A 23,616-nucleotide genomic window follows, 5' to 3' on the forward strand; every position below is an offset into this window, starting at 1 on the left:
CATTGCATCGTTATTATTCATGCACAACTGCAGGTGTTCATGCCTGATGTACTGGATTTATCTCCAGTTCAGTGCAAAGCTGGCCATATATGCTGTAATATCACCAGTGATATTGGTCAGTTGTTGCAGAGTGTATGGCCTCCAATGAGAGCAATGCCCTTTTATCATTTAATTAACAAGTATCCAAATTCTATACAGCTCACTGGTTGGGAAATGAGCAAAATTGGCCTGTGTGGTCCTGAAGTGACTGGCCATTCAATGTTCAGGCCAAGTGGCAGATTTAGGATTCCCATGTATGGGATGTAGTTTAAATCCCGACTGTCGGGATGCCGATGCTCAAAATGCCGATGCCGGAATCCCAACATCAGTCAGAATCTCGAAGTAAGCATCTCGACCACCAGGTGTCCTGACAGTAAGTAGTGGGGTTAGGGGTTAGGATTATGCACTGGGGGGGTAGGGGTTAGGTACTAGAGGGGGCATTTTAGGTTTAGACTGCGCGGGGGGGAGGGTTAGGTTTAGGGGTAGGGTTAGTATACTTACCAACAGGAGTCAGTATCCTAACCCTGTCGGGATTCCAATTCGGGATTCTGACTGCTGGGATCCCGAGTGCTGGCATCCCATACCCAACCCCCATGTATGGACAGCTATAGAAGTCAAAGCACAATGGTAACATTCAGTAAGCAGAAATACCTGTCAATACTGAATAATGAAGATAAAACATGATAAAATGTTACAATGAGAATAATGCATGGTAGATTCTGACTAATTAGTCTAAGTACTTTTATGGAAAAAATATTGCACAACGTAGAATCCAACTGAAAAACCAAGGTCAAACAATTATTATTATAATTATTATTATCCTTGAACTATAAATAGTATGAGACGGGAACAACATATAAAGGACAGAGTGAAAGAGGCACAAAACATTTTTGACAGGCAATGATCCATGGTAAATCTGGACAATCTTATGTTAGGTCAACATATTTCATTTTGTGACATAATGTTTTTGCATATTTATGGATTCATTATACAAAAGGTGAGAATAATGTCAACTCATTGTGATTGCTTATCGATCAGTTGTTGGGCCACCCTTATCGTGCCTGTGCTCATTACAACAGATGTTTCCATACTTGAAACCTGAAAATGCATCCTGTCACTGGTAAGTAAATGTGTTGCTTGTGTATGAGACTGACAAAAGGAGACCAGAAATCTAAATGTAATCTGTATGCAAAAACAGAAAATAAAAAGTGTAGCCGACATGAGACTATTATACATTTTGTTAAACAATGTTGTTGTTTTTCTTCTCTTTCTCTTTTTACTTCAAGCTGCTATAAACAATTAATGACTTATTATTTGCTAGTTTTCTACAGTGTCTCATATGATTACCATTGTAAACACAGTAACATGAATATGATATAGTAGTAAACTGTGAGGCTTTGGAGCACCCCCTTTTTAGCATGCTTATTCTCAGCCCAATCCCACCAACCCATACTATGCCAATCATGCCAACATCTTTAACAACCCCTCCAGGTCACCCTGTCTGATAGGAGTGGTGCTGTGATCACTTCCTTGTGGCTTCGTCTCCAGCTGTTTAAAGCTACGATTTGCTGTATTTTTACAGTGAGGGCTTGGAGCTGCGCCTCATTGCGGTACTGCCCCCTCTGCTCAAAGCTGCGATTCACTGTATTTTACAGTGGGAACTTATAACTGCGCTCAATGTGGTACTGCCCCAACTGCTCAAAGCTGTGATTCGCTGTATTTTACAGTGGGAACTTATAACTGCGCTCATCGTGGTACTACCCCCACTGCTCAAAGCTGCGATTCGCTGTATTTTACAGTGGGAACTTATAACTGCGCTCATCGTGGTACTGCCCCCAATGCTCAAAGCTGCGATTCACTGTATTTTATAGGGGAAATATTATAGCTGCGGCAGGCTTGCCGACTTTCTGGCTGCCCCTTCCGGGAGGGAGCAGCCAGATCGGCATTACAGGGGGAGCGAGGCCATCGTGAGGAGGCAATGCTGGCCAGGGGCGGATTGGCCGTTACTTACAGCGGGAAGATTCCCGGTGGGCCGATTGGATTGTGGGGCCGCTTGTCACCTGTGGCCCCGCCCCCTATAATACGTCCCCCGTCGGAAGCTTAGGCTCTTTCTTGACAGGCAGCCCGCTGCCTGCTTGTCACAACTAGCAGTGCCCGGGCCGCTGTTATTGTAAGTGGAGAGGCCCCAGGACCGGCAGGAAAAGGTAAGTTAAGCAACACAGTTCCGGGACATCGCCCCGCCCACCTCCACTCCCCGCACATTGCGTATGCAAACTGCAGCTGGTGCAGCAAGACCTTGGGGGCTGCTTAAGTGCCCCCCCCTCCCTCCCTCTCTCTCTCAGAAGGGCCCCCCAGTCTTTGATCGCAGCTACAGTAGCTGCGATCTGAAATTAATTGAGAAGAATGGTGGAGGCGGAGTCAGAGTAGGGGGCGGAGCTACACTGGGCTGTGAAGTCAAGGCCAGGAGCAGCATGGATGGGAGCACTGAGAGGAGGAGGAGCAGCAGCTGCAGAGTGTAAGGTAAGTGGGACACTATAATATTGTCTAAGTGTATTTGTGACTAGTGTGTGACTGTATGTGTGACTATGTTATGACAGTATGTATGTACAGTCTATGTATATTTGTGACAAGTGTGTGACAGTATGTATGTGTGTAACAGTATGTATGTGTGTGTTTGTGACAGTATGTATGTGTGTGACAGTATGTATATGTGAATGTGTGTGAGATAAAACAGTACATGTGCAGTGTATGTGTGTGACAGTATGTATGTGTGTGTTTGTGACAGTATGTATGTGTGTGACAGTATGTATATGTGTATGTGTGTGTTTGTGACAGTATGTATGTGTGTGACAGTATGTATATGTGTATGTGTGTGAGATAAAACAGTACATGTGCAGTGTATGTGTGTGACAGTATGTATGTGTGTAACAGTATGTATGTGTGTGTGTGACAGTATGTATATGTGCGAGATAAAACAGTACATGTGCAGTGTATGTGTGTGACAGTATGTATGTATGTATGTATGTGTGTAACAGTATGTATGTGTGTGTGTGACAGTATGTATATGTGCGAGATAAAACAGTACATGTGCAGTGTATGTGTGTGACAGTATGTATGTGTGTAACAGTATGTATGTGTGTGTTTGTGACAGTATGTATGTGTGTGACAGTATGTATGTGTGTGAGATAAAACAGTACATGTGCAGTGTATGTGTGTGACAGTATGTATGTGTGTGACAGTATGTATGTGTGTGACAGTATGTATATGTGAATGTGTGTGAGATAAAACAGTACATGTGCAGTGTATGTGTGTGACAGTATGTATGTTTGTGTTTGTGACAGTATGTATGTGCGTAACAGTATGTATATGTGTATGTGTGTGTTTGTGACAGTATGTATGTGTGTGACAGTATGTATATGTGTATGTGTGTGAGATAAAACAGTACATGTGCAGTGTATGTGTGTGACAGTATGTATGTGTGTGTGTGTGACAGTATGTATGTGTGTGTGTGTGACAGTATGTATATGTGCGAGATAAAACAGTACATGTGCAGTGTATGTGTGTAACAGTATGTATGTGTGTGACAGTATGTATGTGTGCGATAAAACAGTACATGTGCAGTGTATGTGTGTGCCAGTATGTATGTATGTGTGTGTGTGTGTGTGTGTGACAGTATGTATGTGTGTGACACTATGTATATGTGTGAGATAAAACAGTACATGTGCAGTGTATGTGTACATACCCCCCCATCCATCACGACTGAGGTGTGACAGTCCTTATTTGGGTACTGTCACACCCGTGGGCTGGAGGAAAGTTAGGGAGGGCAGCCAAGCATCTAGGAAAGTGATGTGCATGCCCTCAGTGTGGAATTAATTGGGGACGTGCTATGTGGCCATGCCCCATTTTCATTAGCATGTCCAATGCTTGCACATGAGGACTTGATCCTCATTTCCCAAATGTTGCCCTCTAGGGCCCCCCAGTCTTAAGTGCCCCAGGCCCCCCCAAAGCCTTAATCCAGCTCTACCTCCGCCCAGAGTTTCCCCTTCAGTCTGTGCAGGGATGCAGCAGCGCAGCTCCCATTAGGAATGCAGGAGGCCTGTTATGTTTTTTATTTTATTAGTTTCATTATTTATTCCCCCATTTTATATGTATCAATCCTGGTGGTGCAGACTTGGAGCAGTGTTTAGTAGTGTCTGACACTGTTAAAATAGGTAAAGCCGCATTTTAGTATTGTCGGCATACTGGTGCCGGGAACCTAGCTTCCATGTATGCAGTGTCGACACTGTACTATGTATTTCCTCTCTTCACATTAATAGGGGGCCCCAAATCTGTATCTTAGTAATCTTACCTTTTGCTAAGGGGAGATTATGCTCTATCTGGGGAGGGGGCTATTATGTGCTAGGGCAGGAGGATGTCACTGGAGAGATGCAGAGGATAGCACTGTAGAAGCACATAGTGGGGATGGGCTGGAGGCACACCAAGGCGATAGTAATGGAGACACACAAATAGGACAGTAGGACCCCTGGTAATATTAGAAGAAAAGACTGGGGTACAGTAATCTTCAGTAAAGCGACAATTGTAATGAAACCATATTATTAATACAAATGGTACCAAATGAGCAAATATATTTTATTAATATAAAATAGTTTGATAAGGGAAACTCACATTTTGTCCTGCCCCTAAACTTTTGTTACTATGTATTATCTGGTTGAACCTCTGTTGCATTATGATAACATTGGCTTTATTGCGACACAAACAGATGGTTTCCAGACCATGTGATCACCTGCATGAATAGTGACTACACCCTGTCCTGGGAGGATCAATTTCTTCAGAGGATTCCGCGTTGCAGAGAAATCATATAGGTAAGAAAACTCATTCACTTGCTTGCTGTGCTTATTCACTGCAGAGAGGGACTGGGGGCAAATCCATCAGCTCATGTGGGCATGCCCCCAGCAGAACAAAAATAGGGGGAGTGGCTTGTGAAAATTTCCCATAAGGCCACACCCCTCGTCATGTGGCCACACCTACTTTTTCGGGCGCGCGCCGAAGGCGCGCACACATAGGGCCGCTTTCAGACTTTTTTTCCAGGGCCACTTTAAATTCCCAATCCGCCCCTGTGGCTGGCCAGGTGATGCGTGTTTGTGGGTGGAGCGGGGGTGGGGCTACATGATTGCATAATTTTGGCCCCGCCCCCGCTACACAATGCCGATATTGCAGGCATTGTAAAGCAGGGGGCGGAGCCAAAATGACGCGATTCGGCGAGAATCGCGCCATGGCCCCCCCGCTGCGGGAGTTTCTAAGGTACATGCGGGGGGGGTTAAGAGGGGTGGGTGGCAGCCGGGAGGATTGCCTGCCTTCCCGGGAGGTCGGGAGCAGCACCCGATTTTCGGGAGGCTTCTGACCAAATCGGGAGGGTAGGCAAGTATGAGCTGCGCTCATCGTGGTACTGCCCCCACTGCTCAAAGCTGCGATTCGCTGTATTTTACAGTGGGAGATTATAGCTGCGCTCATTGTGGTACTGCCCAACGGCTCAAAGCTGTGATTCACTGTATTTTACAGTGGGAGCTTTTAGCTGCGCTCATCGTGGTACTGCCCCCACTGCTCAAAGCTGTAATCCACTGTATTTTACAGTGGGAGCTTATAACTGCGCTCATCGTGGTACTGCCCCAACTGCTCAAAGCTGCGATTCGCTGTATTTTACAGTGGGAACTTATAACTGCGCTCATCGTGGTACTGCCCCCACTGCTCAAAGCTGCGATTCGCTGTATTTTACAGTGGGAGAGATAACCAGGTGGTCATGTGTTGACCATATTACAGCCTCAGGATTTCCCCGTCAGAGGATAACCATGTAAATTGGCCAGGTGGTAGGAGATACCAATAACCGCTACACCTCTTCAGGATATACAGGTGGATTATATGTGCGCTTCGAATTAGCATGGAGCCCGTGTTTCCTAAATAACATTGTATTGTTTACACCTTTGGAAAACATTCCAGCGCTACCCCTTGTCAAAACCCGGAGGTAAAATCAAAGGGGTTATTAGGACTCTCAAATGTGGACTTTGGGCCTGATTCAGAGCCGCTCGTAAGCGTCAGTACGCTCGTTCCGAGCGATGTTCGCACTTCTGCGCATGCATACGGTTTATAATACGCATGCGGCCGAAAATCGTTTGTTCGCTATATAGCGAATGCCTGCTACTTTGAGTGACAGGAGGAGGCGTATGTGGGTGGTAACAGGGGAAGGTGCTTGAAAACGGGGAGTGGAGATCCGAACGCAGGCGTGCTTAAAGGTCAAAACGGGCGTTTTAAGGGTGTGCATAATTAAAACAGGAGCGTCATTGACCACATCACTGGGTTATTTTATAGCCAGAACTGCTCGCAAGATTGTGGTAGCAAAAACCAACCACAAGAATTGCGAGCAGTTCATACGCTGGTCGATGTACTCGATTAATCTAATAAATAGCGGACATGACGTAGGATGCGAGCGGCCAGGGGGCGTAGTTTTCAAAAAAGCGACCGCAAGTTTGGTTCGCTCGTTAAGACCTAGAGGCGTGAACAGACCGCAAAGAGCGAACAGTTCATTTGAATAGCCACCCCTATTTTCTGGACGTGCGAGCGCTAATTGCATCCGGCTCTGAATCAGGCCCTTTGATCGGGTGAGAACTGTCAGATTAAGATTGGTCACAGTTTACATGCAATATACAATTTTTTTTAGATTTTTATGTTTTTTTTAGTAAACCTGTCAGTTATGCATGTTTGTATTAGGAATCAAGAGGTTCCATGGTAATATATGATAGACTTTTACAATATTAAGGTGATTGTTATATGTCATTTGTATACCATTACTGATATGCTTATTGTGTATTTATTAAATTCATGGTAGATTTATTTGGTGTCTTGAATTAATTTCTGCCACGTTAAGTATTTATTTGTAATTACAAATCCAATTAGCGCAACACCATCAGTGTATTATTTTACAGTGGGAGCTTGTAGTTTCGCTCATCGTGGTACTGCCCCCACTGCTCAAAGCTGCGATTCGCTGTATTTTACAGTGGGAGCTTATAACTGCGCTCATCGTGGTACTGCCCCCACTGCTCAAAATGTGATTCGCTGTATTTTACAGTGGGAGCTTATAACTGCACACATCGTGGTACTGTCCCCACTGCTCAAAGCTGTAATTCGCTATATTTTACAGTGGGAGCTTATAGCTGCGCTCATCGTGGTACTGCCCCCATTGCTCAAAGCTACGTTTCGTTGTATTTTACAGTGGGAGCTTGTAGTTTTGCTCAACGTGATACTGCCCCCACTGCTCAAAGTTGCAATTTTCTGTATTTTACAGGGGGAACTTATAACTGCGGTCATCGTGGTATTGCCCCCACTGCCCAAAGCTGCGATTCGCTATATTTTACAATGGGAGCTTATAACTGCGCTCATCGTGGTACTGCCCCCACTACTCAAAGCTGCGATTTGCTGTATTTTACAGTGGGAGCTTATAGCTGCGCTCATTGTGGTACTGCCCCCACTGCTCAAAGCTGCGATTCACTGTATTTTATAGGGGAAGATTATAACTGCGCTCATCGTGGTACTGCCCCCACTGTTCAAAGCTGTGATTTGCTATATTTTACAGTGGGAGCTTGTAGTTTCGCTCATCGTGGTACTGCCCCCACTGCTCAAAGCTGCGATTCGCTATATTTTAAAGTGGGAGCTTATAACTGCGTTCATCGTTGTACTGCCCCCACTGCTCAAAGCTGCGATTCGCTATATTTTACAGTGGGAGCTTATAACTGCGCTCATCGTGGTACTGCCCCAACTGCTCAAAGCTGCGATTCACTGTATTTTACAGTGGGAGCTTATAGGTGCGCTCATCGTGTTACTGCCCCCACTGCTCAAAGCTGTGATTTGCTGTATTTTACAGTGGGAGCTTATAGCTGCGCTCATCGTGGTACTGCCCCCACCTCGATTTGCTGTATTTTGCAGTGAGGGCTTGGAACTGCGCTCATCGTGGTACTGCACCCACTGCTGAAAGCCTCGATTCTCTGTATTTTACAGTTAGGGCTTGGACCTGCGCCTCATTGCGGTACTGCCCCCACTGCTGAAAGCTGCGATTCGCTGTATTTTACAGTGGGAGCTTATAACTGCGCTCATCGTGGTACTGCCCCCACTGCTGAAAGCTGCGATTCGCTGTATTTTACAGTGGGAGCTTATACCTGCGGTCATCGTGGTACTGCCCCCACTGCTCAAAGCTACGATTAACTGTATTTTATAGGGGAAGCTTATAACTGCGCTCATCGTGGTACTGCCCCCACTGTTCAAAGCTGCGATTCGCTATATTTTACAGTGGGAGCTTATAACTGCGCTCATCGTGGTACTGCCCCCACTGCTCAAAGCTGCGATTTGCTATATTTTACAGTGGGTGCTTATAACTGCGCTCATCGTGGTACTGCCCCACTGCTCAAAATGCGATTCGCTATATTTTACAGTGGGAGCTTATAGCTGCGCTCATCGTGGTACTGCCCCACTGCTCAAAATGCGATTCGCTATATTTTACAGTGGGAGCTTATAGCTGCGCTCATTGTGGTACTGCCCTAGTGCTCAAAATGCGATTCGCTATATTTTACAGCGGGAGCTTATAGGTGTGCTCATCGTGGTACTGCCCCCACTGCTCTAAATGCGATTCGCTGTATTTTACAGTGGGAGCTTATAGCTTCGCTCATTGTGGTACTGTCCCCACTGCTCAAAGCTGTGATTTGCTGTATTTTACAGTGGGTGCTTATTACTGCGCTCATCGTGGTACTGCCTCCACTGCTCAAAGCTGCGATTCGCTGTATTTTACAGTGGGAATTTATAGCTGCGCTCATCGTGGTACTGCCCCCACTGCTGAAAGCCTCGATTCGCTGTATTTTACAGTTAGGGCTTGGACCTGCGCCTCATTGCGGTACTGCCCCCACTGCTGAAAGCTGCGATTCGCTGTATTTTACAGTGGGAGCTTATAACTGCGCTCATCGTGGTACTGCCCCCACTGCTGAAAGCTGCGATTCGCTGTATTTTACAGTAGGAGCTTATACCTGCGGTCATCGTGGTACTGCCCCCACTGCTCAAAGCTACGATTAACTGTATTTTATAGGGGAAGCTTATAACTGCGCTCATCGTGGTACTGCCCCCACTGTTCAAAGCTGTGATTCGCTATATTTTACAGTGGGAGCTTGTAGTTTCGCTCATCGTGGTACTGCCCCCACTGCTCAAAGCTGCGATTCGCTATATTTCAAAGTGTGAGCTTATAACTGCGCTCATTGTGGTACTGCCCCCACTGCTCAAAGCTGCGATTCGCTATATTTTACAGTGGGAGCTTATAACTGCGCTCATCGTGGTACTGCCCCCACTGCTCAAAGCTTCGATTCGCTATATTTTACAGTGGGTGCTTATAACTGCGCTCATCGTGGTACTGCCCCACTGCTCAAAATGCGATTCGCTATATTTTACAGTGGGAGCTTATAGCTGCGCTCATCGTGGTACTGCCCCACTGCTCAAAATGCGATTCGCTATATTTTACAGCGGGAGGTTATAGGTGTTCTCATCGTGGTACTGCCCCCACTGCTCAAAATGCGATTCGCTGTATTTTACAGTGGGAGCTTATAGCTTCGCTCATTGTGGTACTGCCCCACTGCTCAAAGCTGCGACTTGCTGTATTTTACAGTGGGAGCTTATAGCTGCACTCATTGTTTTACTGCCCAAACTGCTCAAAGATGCGATTTGCTGTATTTTATAGTGGGAGCTTATAGCTGCGCTCATCGTGGTACTGCCCCACTGCTCAAAGCTGCGATTTGCTGTATTTTAGAATGGGAGCTTATAGCTGCGTTCTTTGTGGTACTGTCCCCACTGCTCAAAGCTGCGATTTGCTGTATTTTACAATGGGAGCTTATAGCTGCGCTCATTGTGGTACTGTCCCCACTGCTCAAAGCTGCGATTTGCTGTATTTTAGAATGGGAGCTTATAGCTGCGTTCTTTGTGGTACTGCCCCCTCTACTCAAAGCTGCGAGTTGCTGTATATTACAGTGGGAGCTTATAGCTGTGCTCATTGTGGTACTGCCCCCACTGCTCAAAGCTGCGATTTGCTGTATTTTACAGTAGGACCTTGTAAGTGCGCTCATTGTGGTACTGCCCCCATTGCTGAAAGCTGCGATTCGTTTAATTTTACAGTGAGGGTTTGGAGCTGCGCCTCATTGCGGTACTGCCCCAACTGCTCAAAGCTGCGATTCGCTACATTTTACAGTGGGGGAGAGAGTATGTAATGCAAATGAATACAGAATGCATCACCAAACCTCCAGGTCACCAGTGGCGGCGGGAGACTAACACACTCTGCCAAGAGGCCATCTTAGCCTTCTTTAGGACTCCCCTGGCCATTCTGGGAGAGTTGGCAAGTATGCACCATGCCCTTCTTCCTCTGCCATGCTGTACAAAGAGAAAGGGCTCTTACTCAGGGATCAGATGATCCTCTCCTCAGGGGTGAACGTGAGGCAGTGGCAAACGCAAGATTTCTAGAGGGGGGTTTCCAAATGCGTGATTTAAGAGAGAGTGTGGCCAGTCCATGAAGATGGCATAATTAGCATTTATCCAGCTTTAATATGCATCATACAAAGTGACCAGAGATCACAGTAAGTTATTAAATGCAGCAGTAGGATCATCCTGCTTGAGCTGAATGTTTTTATTTTAGATGTGAGCACCATTCCAGGGCATGGGAGCAAGTCTGGGAGTCTGGGGGAGCAGCAGAAGAACCTAACACTGTCCTGGACATATATGTAAATATTGGGTTCTATAGCAGTGCATCCCTAACAGTGCATGTTTTCCAAATCCCCTAATTGGTGCACAGGTTATTTATTACTGGGTGATACATGTAAAAAGATCCACAGGTGGTGCTATTTATTTCATTTATGATACTGAGAAGAACATGCAGTGCTAGTAAAATTCCATGATATTGCTATTTCTATTATGGTCATGGTGTGGGCTGGGGAGGGGGGTTCCAGGCAGATGGAAACCCCCCCTGTGTTTGCCTATGTGAGGGTTATAAATGGCTGTAGAGTCAACTGGAAGAAATTTGCAGTATGTCTCCCCCATAGTCATAGAAGGATATAGTAGATTTTTTTCATGTTAAACAGGTACAAAACTTGTTGAAAAATAAAATAAAAAGAAGTCTCTGGGATTACAGCTATAACTGATAAAGTGCAAATAATAGATTTTTTGTTTTTATTATTTGTGAAATAACTATGTTTGTTACAACACAGAGAGCACATTAAGGCAGATTTTATTATTGGCTGTTTTTAAATAAGTGCCATAAATATGTCGGGTTAAGGGGAAAAAAAACTGACCAAAAAAAAAACAACAGAATTTATTCTTTCCACCTGTACCTAATGTCTCTCCAGATATTACTTACCAGCCAAATACTGAACGGTACTTTCAGGCAAAGAGAGTCTTAAGGTGCATACACACGGTATGATTTTTATGAACGATATGAACGACGATAATGATATCGTTCAATGATAATCATATCGTTCATTTTTATGCAGTGAACGACCAATGATGTGCGTTCCCACATGGCATGGACGATAATGATATCTATGGTCATCTGTACATGCGGGCCATCTTGGACGATTTCATTATGATTAGCATGTTCAGAGAAGTGGAAAGATGACTTCACTGAAAGATATCTATCTTCATAGATATCTTTCAGTGTGAACACCCAATGGGCTCTGTTTACTACAATCCGCATATTGAATGCAGATTGTAGTGTGATATTATCGACTGAACTCGCATTGCAAATTCAGGCAATATCACAGGGATTTACTAAAAATCCCTTGCAGGGACAGAGCTTGCGATAAAGCTCTGTCCCTGCGAATCCCCTCCGCACACTAGTCATGGTATTTTCGCCAAAAATACCCTGACAAAGTGCCCGCGCATGCGCCGACCGGCCGCGCTGCTACCCCCCGGCGCTAAGCTCTGCCCCCCGGTGCTAAGCCCCGACCCCGGGATCGCGGACCCCCCGCAACCCACCCTCTCCTTTAATTACACTTACCTGCATGATCTGGGCCTCCGGTGATGTCCTCCATGCCTCCGATCAGGTGATCTCCCATACTGCACTGGGACCCGATCACCTGATGACACTAAAATAATGTGAAAAGGGTGTGAAAACACCCTTTTTCACTTTATTTTAGTCAAAATAATGTTAATAAATAGAGCCCAATATCATTTGTCCTGCACTACAGAAAAGTTCAATGGAAATCGTTCAGCGATATCGTTGGTTGTGCAGATCGTACCTAACATGAAAAAATTAACATATTGAATTAAAGATTTCCTGTGGTAATAACTAGGGTGATACTTTTGGACAGCATATGTTCGTGGACAGTTTTATGTTTTCAATATTAAAGCATGGAGCTGGGTGGCCACTCAAAATTGAAAACTTAAGAAGTTCTTATTAATAGTGCGCTTTAATTTTATTACTGTTTACCAGAGCATCAATACTTAGGTTCCCTTAAGCTGCATACACACTGGCCCTGATTCAGACCCGCTCGCAAGAGCTTGAGTGCTCACAAGCAGGTCGATGGTGGGCTCTGCGCAAGCGCAGCGGCCGCACTGCGCGTGCGCAAGCCCTGGAGCGAGAGAGAAATTGTCTCGCTCCGTGGCTCACTACAAAAGGGGCGGCTGTCGATGTTGATCAACAGCTTGCCCCATTTTGTAGGCGTGGTGGGGGGTGGCTTCACAAACGGAGACGTTCCCAAGCGAACGCCTGCCGATTGTGGGCGGCCCCACTGACATCACCAGTGATCTTTGTGGTCTGTTGACACCTCTATGTCTGAGCGAGTGAACGAAATATGCGCTCGCTATTTTGTAAAGACGCCCCCTGGCCGCTCGCATCCTACGTCATCTCCGCTATTTATTTGATTAATCGAGTACATCGAAAGGCATCTGAACTGCTCGCAGTGCTTGTGGTTGGATTTTCCTACCGCAATCATGCGAACAGTTCAGCCTAAAAGACAACCAAGTAACGTGGTCGATGACGCTGCTTTCTTAATTATGCACACCCATTAAACGCCCGTTTTGACCATTTGGCACGCCTGCGTTCAGATCTCCACTCCCCGTTTTCAAGCACCTTCCCCTGTTACCACCCACATACGCCTCATTCTGTCACTCAAATTAGCAGGCCCTCGCTGTTTTGCTAGTGCACGATTTCCGACCGCAATGACTGGTTGGCGCATGCGCATTATGACCCATACGCATGCGCAGATGTGCGAACATCGCTCGGAGCGAGCGAGCGGCCGCTTGCGAGCGGCTCTGAATCAGGTCCCATATACATCATTGCAGTGCTGATAACATTTGTTTGTCTGTGTCTTTGACTTCCTCTGCTGTGATTATTTTTTTTTTAAGCTCATTTTAATTCATAGAATGACTTCTACAGAGCTGCCCTTGAACAAATGTACTTTCTCATAAAGTAAGTCACTTTAATCAGGTTCCTACTGTAATTAGATACTCTGCAGATGAGGAACAAGACATGACATTTAAAGGATATACTGTATGTTCACATTGGTCATTAATTGTTTTCTTCATCAGAGGCTCATTTATTCTATATTTTACATTACTAGCATTCATATGTCCATAGATTGTTTTATTCTATATATGTCACAAAAATGTACATCCATTTATTAAACGGAATGGTGTAAATACACGTGTGACATTGAAGTATAGAAGGTGACAGCTAAAGCTAAAAAAGGAAATGTAATCACCCTGCATGTATGTATATGTGTGATGGCTTAGAGTGAAAAATGACTATTCGGCTATTCCTATATGTTTAATACATGAGTAAAGATGATTCTGTAAAAAATGTCTTTGAACGTAGCATTATAATAGAAAAGGAATTATATTACATTCTTCTTGTATTACTTATCACAACATTCTCCTTGCTATAGATGACCATGAAAACACCTACAGCATTGCATAGTAATGGGGATAATTTCAAAGATCATACAATTGCGTATCTCCCAACTGTCCCAGTGTCAGTGAGGTAGTCCAGATTTAAGGGCTGTGTCCAGTTGTCACGATTGGGTCTGCAATGTCCTGATCGACGGGCAATTGGTTAGGTAGAAGGAAGAGCAGCAGTGAACTGGTGTTGCGCGCAAATAATGATAAGAGGGGGGCAAGAGACAAACAGGGTAGGTACGCTACTCCATTAAGTGGGCCCCTGTCCCGACCAACTCCCTTCCAGGTATGAGAGGTATGCAATTGAAGAATCTAGTGTATAACACATACTACAGTACCTCTAGGGCTTGAGATGCTATTACCCATTACTAGTGCTACCTAGGTCTGTGTTTTTCTGTTTTATCCAGAGTGGAGCCTCAGAGCAGTCAGAAGATTTCCCCTATATAAATGCACTATGTTAATTCACATAAAACACACAGTTACTACAATATATTGATATAGTCATTTTAATCAAAAGCAGTGTAACATAATATAATAAAGCTGTTTTAACAGTACACAAAAAAAATTAGAAAACAATCTCTCAATGGTGAAGTAACTATGAAAATCACATTGTCACAAGTGCACCTTAATCTGTAAAGTACTGTTGGGCAAAGCCTCGCACCCAACACATAAAGATACAGGTTATCTGAATCCACTCAAAATAATCTTCTTCTTAAATGCTGGTTAATCCCCATAATCTCATTACATATGCCACTGGAATATGGCTCTTCAAATATCCACAATAAATATACACGTACCATGGCATAATAATGTTTACAAAAACTTGTTTAATATATAAAATAAGTAATCCACTCACAAAGAAGAGTAATCAAAGCCCTTATCTGGATAACACTGCAGACTGGCAGATGTGGTCCTATTATCCTCTCTGCCCCCAGGGCACAATAAGTGTCCTGTTATCTAAAGATATCTCCTAGAAGCCACCAATACATTTTGTTCATCATCACTTTCGGCGGGGAGAGATACTTCATCAAGGGGTGCAGTCCTCAGGTTAGATATCAGTAAACTGAGGGGCCGTAAATATATTAAATAATGCATTCCATGCTATAGGATTGGGGGCCTGATTCAGACCTGCTCGCTGCCGGAGGCGGCTCATACAGTAGGTCTGATGGGCGTTTTTTTTTTTCATCAGGCCGCTTGCTAAGCTGTGGGCGAACACACACAACTTTTGCGAGCAGCCTGGAGCCCGTCGCGATTATCGTGACCATCGGGCTTGCGTGGAGACCCTGTGGTAGGATCTCAGCTCTCGCAAGCCCGAGTGGACTCCCTGCTCTAATAGAGCAGGAAGGCCGCCCACAAACGCCAGGCGTTCCTAAGGCAACACCTGCATTTGTGCAACCACCACCCCCCCTCCCCGCCTACAAAATGGGGCGAGCTGTCAATCAACATCGACAACTGCCCCGTCTTGTAGCGAGATCCGTAGCGACGGAACAGCCGTCGCTGGACGGGTCTCGCGCATGTGCACGTCGGAGGCAGTGAATGCGCAGTGGGGGACCATCCACCATCGACCCGCTTGCGAGCGCTGTGCGCTTGAGAGCGGGTCTGAATCAGAGGCCCGGGGTACGGGATTCCCGATGGTCAGGATACCGATAGCCAGAATACCGACAGCAGCATCCCGGCAGTCAGAATCCCGACACATTTCTGTACATATTATAACCCTTACCCTAACCCTCTCCCTAACCTTAACCCACCCCTCCTGCAGCCTAACCCTAACCCTCCTGTCTCGCAGCCTAACCCTAACCCTCCCCTCTCACTGCCTAACCCTAACTCTCCCGTCCCTCAGCCTAACCCTAACTATCCCCTACCACAGCCTAACCCCCCCGCTCACCCTAACTCTAAGCTTCCCCCTAACCCTAATACTTACCTCCGCAATCTATCGGTATTCTGACAGTTGGGGTGCCGCTGTCAGTATTGTGACCTTCGGCAACCCTTGCTATAAATAAACAAGTTACATAAGAGTTCCATGATCATATAAAACCAATGAATATTTACAGAATAGGGTGCTTTATTCTTTTTATTTGACCCTGGCCTCCAGTGGCACTTACATTAGTGGCAGCTTCTTTTTTAATCCAATATGGCCGATGTGAATGTGCTATATCCGAATAGAGCACTAATACAACAGTCATCTTGGATTCAAAACAAGGCTGCCTCTTCCTTAGGAGCCGGCTGAAATGTGGGGAGGAGACAACAGCAATCAGCAGATAAGCAGTGATTCTCTTCCCCTGAGCCTGCACACACCTATACACCTGACTGCTGTATTCTTCCTGTTATGTTCAGTTACCATTTGTCATCTGGTATTCGCTATGTGTGATTCTGGATATGAGTCTCCAGTATATCTTTTGCATGCACCATCCTAGTAATATAAATCTAGACTTTTGCAAAAGACCTGGGGGCAACTGAGTACAACTGATATTATACAGATCTAAACTATGCTATGAGGCTGCAATAGGTCAAGACCAGACAATCAGTTCTGTAGGTATACTAGTTCTGTAGGTATACTAGTTTTGTAGGTATACTAGTTCTGTAGGTATACTAGATAACTGATTGCATACATTACACTCCCAAGGGGAAGACAGCCTGTATAAAAGAGCTGGGATACAAAATCTGATCAAGATTCTCCCAGTATTTCTACTGGCTTATTTTATTCGTTAAGTTATTGTTTTCTTCGCTCACCACAGGATTATATTCCCACTCTATGTCCACATGGATAGTAGGGAATTACACTCGACAGTAACTGATGACGTTGGGGTACATCTATGGAAGGGGATCTATCCACTGCCTTAGAAGCATAGGGAGAACTGTGCTACCTGGAGAAAGGGTGTAAACAAGGTAAATGGTGATAATATAATACATGTAATTTCTTGATATGTACCAAAGGTATTAACAGCCTCCTCTGCTTTCAAGTGCTAAAACATGCATGTTTATTGGCATCACCATAGGCAACTATGGCAGCAATAGAAGAAGCAGGTTTATTAAAAAGAGAAGGTACTTATTATTATTATTATCATCCTTTATGTATATGGCACCACAAGGGTTCCGCAGCGCCTTACACAGTACATATACAAATGAGCACACAAGAAAACAGTTATTAACAGTACACACAATGCAGGACAAATATATGATTTATACATTGCTGTATAACACTTACATAAGCAGCAGGGTGTCAGCAGCCAAGGGTTGGGTGCTGCTGTATATTAAAGTATAATTAAGTGAAGGAGAAGCACATGAAAGAAGAGGGAACTGCTCGTGAGAGCTTACATTCTAAAGGGGAGGGGGCAGACAAACATGGGTGACATAGATGGGCTGGATACAAGGGTCACAGTAATATAACATATATGGAAAGGTTAGTCTAAACTTAAGAGGAAAAGACAATGAGGGGTATTCAATATGAAACGTTAACTTCACTGTCGAAGTTAACGTTTCATATCGGAGTTTTTACCTGCGTTAAAGTATCAGGCGCGCTCCCGCTTATACCCGTATTCAATATAAAATTAACGAAAACGGGAAACTCCGAAGTTGGATTTGCATAAAGTTACGAATTTTTCCTTAAAAAAATTGTAAGACCCCCCTAAAGTAGTAAAAACATGGGGGAGCACTATGGATACCCCCGTTTTAGCCTTTAATTGAAAGTCAGGGATTTAAATAGCCGTAGCAGGTGTTTTTTTCCGACGTTGAAGAAGTGTTGCAGAAGAGCACTTAGGTTATTTTTTTCGTTTTTTTAAGTGGTCCCATCAAATTTGGGATACATGAAAATGGGTACTAGCATATTTTTATGTCCCTAAAGTAAGTTTTTAAAAATTCTGCATTTGTGCACCTGCCGCTATAATTCTATTCTAGAAAACACCTGCCGCATACATGCAGAATAGCCCTGAACCTATTTCCCTATTGTTAAACAATTTTTTCCCATTTTTTTTTTCACCCCAATTTTTTAATTAATTTTTTGGGGTGTCCCTATTTTTTTTTTTTACTTTTTTTGACACAGTTCTTTTTTAAATGTAATTCCCACGGGTGCAGGCTATTTTTTTTAAGCCTGCACCCCTAAACCCCAATTCTGCACTTTTTTTCGACACCTATTCAATGGTGAAAACTTATCCCCGTTTTTTATCAAAGACTTTTCAAAACTGCGATAAGTCTTTGAAATTGAATACGGTGTAAAAATCAAACCTGCGATAATGATGTCAAAAGTGCGATATTAACACAAAAACGATGTTATCGCTCCCATATTGAATACCCCTGAATGAGTTGAGCAAAATTGCACCAAGCCTCGTGATTTGGGGGCCACAACCAAGGTCGGTTGCTTCTTTTCTCCAGCGTCCATATCGCCAGCAGCAGATGCCAATCACAGCTTCCCCTTACTTGTAGAGTGTGTGGGATACTGGAACAGTTCTGAAATTAAGGGTCTATTTACTAAGCAGTGTTAGGAGACAGAGTGAAATGTGATTAGACAGTGATAATGTGCCAGCCGATCAGCTCCCAACTGTGATTTTTCAAACACAGCCTGTGAGATGACAGTTGGGAGCTAATTGGCTGGCACCTTATCACCTTATCACTTTTAACTCTGTCTCCTAACACTGCTTAGTAAATAGACCTCTTTCTCTGTCAACAATGACAATAAAATTACAGCACTATACACATATGAATACCACAATGTAAATGATGAATAGATATATAAAAACATTTAATAAAATATGTAGAATGGCTTCAGAATTAATTAAACATGGTGAACATGCTAAGGTAATGACAATATTTAAATTATCAAATAAAAAGAAAAAGGGGAAAAAGACCAATGTCCATGAATATATTGTTACCACTATAAATTTGTTGCTCAGTGAGCTTGTTACAATTGAACTGGACATGAATAGGAACAAGCTCATTGAACAACAAATTTACAGTGGTAACAATCTATTCATGGACATTGGTCTTTTTCCGCTTTTTCTTTTTATTTGATCATTTAAATATTGTCATTACCTTAGCATGTTCGCCATGTTTAATTAATTCTGATGCCATTCTACATGTTTTATTAAATGTTTTTTATATATCTATTCATCATTTACATTGTGGTATTCATATGTGTATAGCGCTGTAATTTTATTGTCATTGTCGTATATCAGGGAGTAGGCTACTCCCATCCTTTTTAGCAGCAGCTATTAGAATCACCTCCCGATTGCGCCTAATTATTTACCTTGGTAAACCAATCCCTTTATCTGTCATTATAAATAAAGTTAGTACGAATATTTTTCTACTCTCAATTGTTTGTCTCACCAAAAGCCTCCATCACTTGGTCATGCTCCGTGTTCTATGAGGATGCGCTATGCGGCTGTGCAAATTTTGTGGAAGCGGTGAGTTTTCTCTGTTTATTAGTAAATGCAGCTGTAATTGTTTTCTGTCTCACCATGGCACACCAGGAGTGTCATTTACTCGTCAGTATCTACTGCCTTAGTACCTTTATCTCACAGATTGTGCTCACGAGTAGCCTCAGAGTTTGAATCTTCAAATTGTCCGAAAAGCAGCAATGTGCTGCTATTTCACAATAATACAGGAGGCATGCAGAGCCTGGGATGTTGTCATTAGGTCGACATTAACAATATTGACATTCATAATTATGGGTGAGCGGGTTCGGATTTCTGAAATCCGAACCCCCCCGAGCCCCACCAATCCGAGGCCGATCCGAGTCAGGCTCGACTTTTTTCGCCTGACTCAGATCTGAAATCGAGGCAAAACGTCATCATCACGCCTTCCGGGTCTCGCGGGTTTTGGAATCTATATAAGGTACCCGCGTCTGCGCCATTTTCTCACTCGGCTGTGGACAGTGAAGAGGGAGGGTGGGAGTTAGGGCTGGCTGGACTGTGTAGTGTAGTGTAGTGTAGTGCAGTGTAGTGTTGTGCTGTGCTGCGCTGTGCTGCTGTTGTCCATAGGGGCTGTGTCCACTCCTCCAAAGTCCATAGGGGCTGGCTGTGTTGTGCTGTGCTGCTGTTGTCTATAGGGGCTGTGTCCACTCCTCCAAAGTCCATAGGGGCTGGCTGTGTTGTGCTGTGCTGCTGTTGTCCATAGGAGCTGTGTCCACTCCTCCGAAGTCCATAGGGGCTGGCTGGGCTGTGTTGTGCAGGCAGTTGTCCATAGGGGCTGTGTCCACTCCAATGTCCTGTGCAGTGTCCCAGTCCTAAAGGGGTGCTGTAGTGTTGTCCAGGGGGTGCTCTATCCATCAGAGGTGCTCCCCCCAAGTGCAAAAAAATATATATTTTTTCTGTGTTTGTGAATTGTGTGCGCAGTAGCAGCATGTGCATCAACAAAGTAGCGCCAAGCGTGTGCCTGTGTCATAAGTAAAGGGCCGGCTGGCTCGTCCGTTAAAGGGTGCTGTAACCCCCAAAGTGCACTCCAAATAATATTTTTTTTTTCTGTGTTTGTGAATTGTGGGCCTGATTCAGAGCCGCTCGTAAGCGGCCGCTCGTTCGCTCCGAGCGATGTTCGCACAACTGCGCATGCGTATGGGTTGTAATATGCATGCGCGAACCAGTCATTGCGGTCGGAAATTGTGTGCTCGCAAAATAGCGAATGCCTGCTAATTTGAGTGACAGAATGAGGCGTTTGTGGGTGGTAACAGGGGAAGGTGCTTGAAAACGGGAAGTGGCGATCCGAACGCAGGCATGCCAAATGGTCAAAACGGGCATTTTAAGGGTGTGCATAATTAAGAAAGCAGCGTCATCGACCACATCACTTGGTTGTCGTTTAGCCTGAACTGCTCGCATGATTGCGGTAGGAAAATCCTACCACAAGCACTGCGAGCAGTTCATACGCCTTTCGATGTACTCGATTAATCTAATAAATAGCGGAGATGACGTAGGATGCGAGCGGCCAGGGGGCGTTTATAAAAAATAGCGAGCGCATGTTTCGTTCGCTCGTTCAGACATAGAGGCGTCAACAGATCGCAAAGAGCGAGCGCTCTATTTAAATATCCGGCCCCTTTTTCTGAACGAGCGAGCGCAAATAGCGTCCGGCTCTGAATCAGGCCCTGTGTGCGCAGTAGCCGCACGTGCATCAACAAAGTAGTTCCAAGCGTGCGCCTGTGTCATAAGTAAAGGGCCGGCTGGCTCATCCGTTAAAGGGTGCTGTAACCCCCAAAGTGCACTCCAAATAATATATATTTTTTTCTGTGTTTGTGAATTGTGTGCGCAGTAGCCGCATGTGCATCAACAAAGTAGCGCCAAGCGTGCGCCTGTGTCATAAGTAAAGGGCCGGCTGGCTTGACCATTAAAGGGTGCTGTAACCGCCAAAGTGCACTCCAAACAAAATAAAAAATTATTTTCTGTGTTTGTGAATTGTGTGCACTGTGGCCGCACGGTTATCAACAAAGTAGCGCCAAGCGTGCGCCTGTGTCATAAGTAAAGGGCCGGCTGGCTCGTCTGTTAAAGGGTGGTGTAACCCCCAAAGTGCACTCCAAACAAAATAAAAAATAATTTTCTGTGTTTGTGAATTGTGTGCACTGTGGCTGCACGTGCATCAACAAAGGAGCAGCGCCAAGCGTGCGCCTGTGTCCCATAAGTAAAGGGCCGGCTGGCTTGTCCGTTAAAGGGTGCTGTAACCCCCAAAGTGCACTCCAAAAACATAAAATAAAAAATATTTTTTGTGTTTGTGAATTGTGTGCGCAGTAGCCGCACGTGCATCAACAAAGAAGTGCCAAGCGTGCGTCTGTCTGTCATAAGTAAAGGGCCGGCTGGCTCGTCTGTTAAAGGGTGGTGTAACCCCCAAAGTGCACTCTAAACAAAATAAAAAAATATTTTCTGTGTTTGTGAATTGTGTGCACTGTGGCTGCACGTACATCAACAAAGGAGCAGCACCAAGCGTGCACCTGTGTCCCATAAGTCTGTTAAAGGGTGGTGTAACCCCCAAAGTGCAGTCCACAAAAAATAAACAATTATTTTTTGTCTGTGTTTGTGTGCGAAATGTATGCGCAGTAGCCGCACGTGCATCAACACAGCAGCAGCGCCAAGCGTGCGCCTGTGTCATAAGTCAAGGGCCGGTTTGGACATCTGGTCCGGACTGATGGACGTGCCAACAATTTCTGACATGTCTACTGTCACTGCATATGATACTGTCACCACTGACAGAATGGTGGAGGAATTATTTTCTGTGTTTGTGAATTGTGTGCACTGTGGCTGCACATGCATCAACAAAGTAGCGCCAAGCGTGCGTCTGTCTGTCATAAGTAAAGGGCCGGCTGGCTTGTCCGTTAAAGGGTGCTGTAACCCCCAAAGTGCACTCCACAAAGAATAAAAAATTCTTCTTTTTTTTCTGTCTTTGTGAAATGCGTGGGCTGTAGTGAATGAGGAGGATAAGGACGACATCTTGCCTCCATAGAGCCAGTTTGTGCAGGGACAGATTAATTGCCAGCTTGTTTTGTGGGGGCCCAAGCGAACCAATAATTTCAGCCACAGTTGTGTGGCAGACCCTGGCGCTGAAATGATTGGTTTGTTAAAGTGTGCATGTCCTGTTTATACAACATAAGGATGGGTGGGAGGGCCCAAGGACAATTCCATCTTGCACCTCTTTTTTTTCTTTGCATTATGTACTGTTTTGGGCCTAGTTTTTCAAACTGCCATCCTATTTGCCACTGCAGTGTCACTCCTAGATGGGCCACGTGTTTGTGCCACCCACTCGTGTCGCTTAGCATAGTCATCCAGCTACCTCGGTGCAACCTATTGGACATAAAAACACTATTGTGAGGTGTGAGGTGTTCAGAATAGACTGGAAATGAGTGGAAATTAAGGTTATTGGGGTTAATAATAGTTTAGGAGCAGAAAAACCAACACATTCTGTGATTTTAGCTGTTTTTATGCTTTTTAAAAAAAAAATACAGATCCAAAACCCAGAACCCAAAACACGGAAGAGTGGTTTTGGCAAAACCAATCCAGATCCAAAACACGAAGAAAGATCCAGATCCAAAACCCAAACACAAAAAGTGGCCGGTGCACACCCCTATTCATAATGTCAACATCACAATGTCGTTAGTTATTATGTCGACATTGTTAAAATGTTGAGAGTCAACAAGTCGCCATTTTCAGAATGTCAACATGTGAAATGTTGACATATGGCCTGATTCAGCAAGGAACGCTACTGCGAATGCAATAGTGATTAAGCACGCAGTTCAACTGTGATAGTATACTAATCCATTGCGATCACAAAGCCGCAGCAGCACTACATAAGGACGCCCACCTTACCTTGCACACATCTGTGATGTTTAGCAGGACTGCGAAAAAATTGGTACAATCGAGTACCATCGCAGCCGCACACAGACTTACACAAAGTCTGACCTTACTCAGAAATGTTATAAATATATAAATACTGTGCTGATGAAGGAAAAATAAAGCACCCCAATTCTTTATTGGTAGTAATGCAGTATTTAAAAGATCACTTGAAGTTGATGTATATAAGGAAATTGTGTGTACATAAATGTGTAGCGCAATACCTGTAAAAAAATGGGTTAATAGACATAAATGTTTATATAGCTCTTAACATTGGCAAAAGAAGCTATAAAAACATTTATGTCTATTAACCCATTTT

At 44.5% G+C, this 23,616-nt stretch overlaps 1 protein-coding gene across 3 annotated transcripts in view; it reads left to right on the top strand.

Moving 5' to 3' along the window:
- The first annotated feature begins 2,148 nt into the window (after positions 1–2,148).
- TTC27 (tetratricopeptide repeat domain 27) overlaps positions 2,149–23,616 on the top strand; it is a 676,116-nt gene continuing 654,648 nt past the window's right edge. For 2 of the 3 annotated variants that reach the window (XM_088474426.1, XM_088474429.1), the window contains exons 1-2: positions 2,383–2,559; positions 4,799–4,901. The gene's annotated coding sequence lies outside the window, so the exon portion shown is untranslated. Of the gene's footprint in view, positions 2,244–2,382; positions 2,560–4,798; positions 4,902–23,616 lie in introns of those variants that run through there. The other variant, XM_088474427.1, reaches the window with a different exon arrangement.

The sequence above is a fragment of the Taudactylus pleione genome, unplaced genomic scaffold, assembly GCF_031769625.1.
Source record: "Taudactylus pleione unplaced genomic scaffold, aTauple2 ptg000154l, whole genome shotgun sequence".
NCBI classification, from domain to species: Eukaryota; Metazoa; Chordata; class Amphibia; order Anura; family Myobatrachidae; genus Taudactylus; species Taudactylus pleione.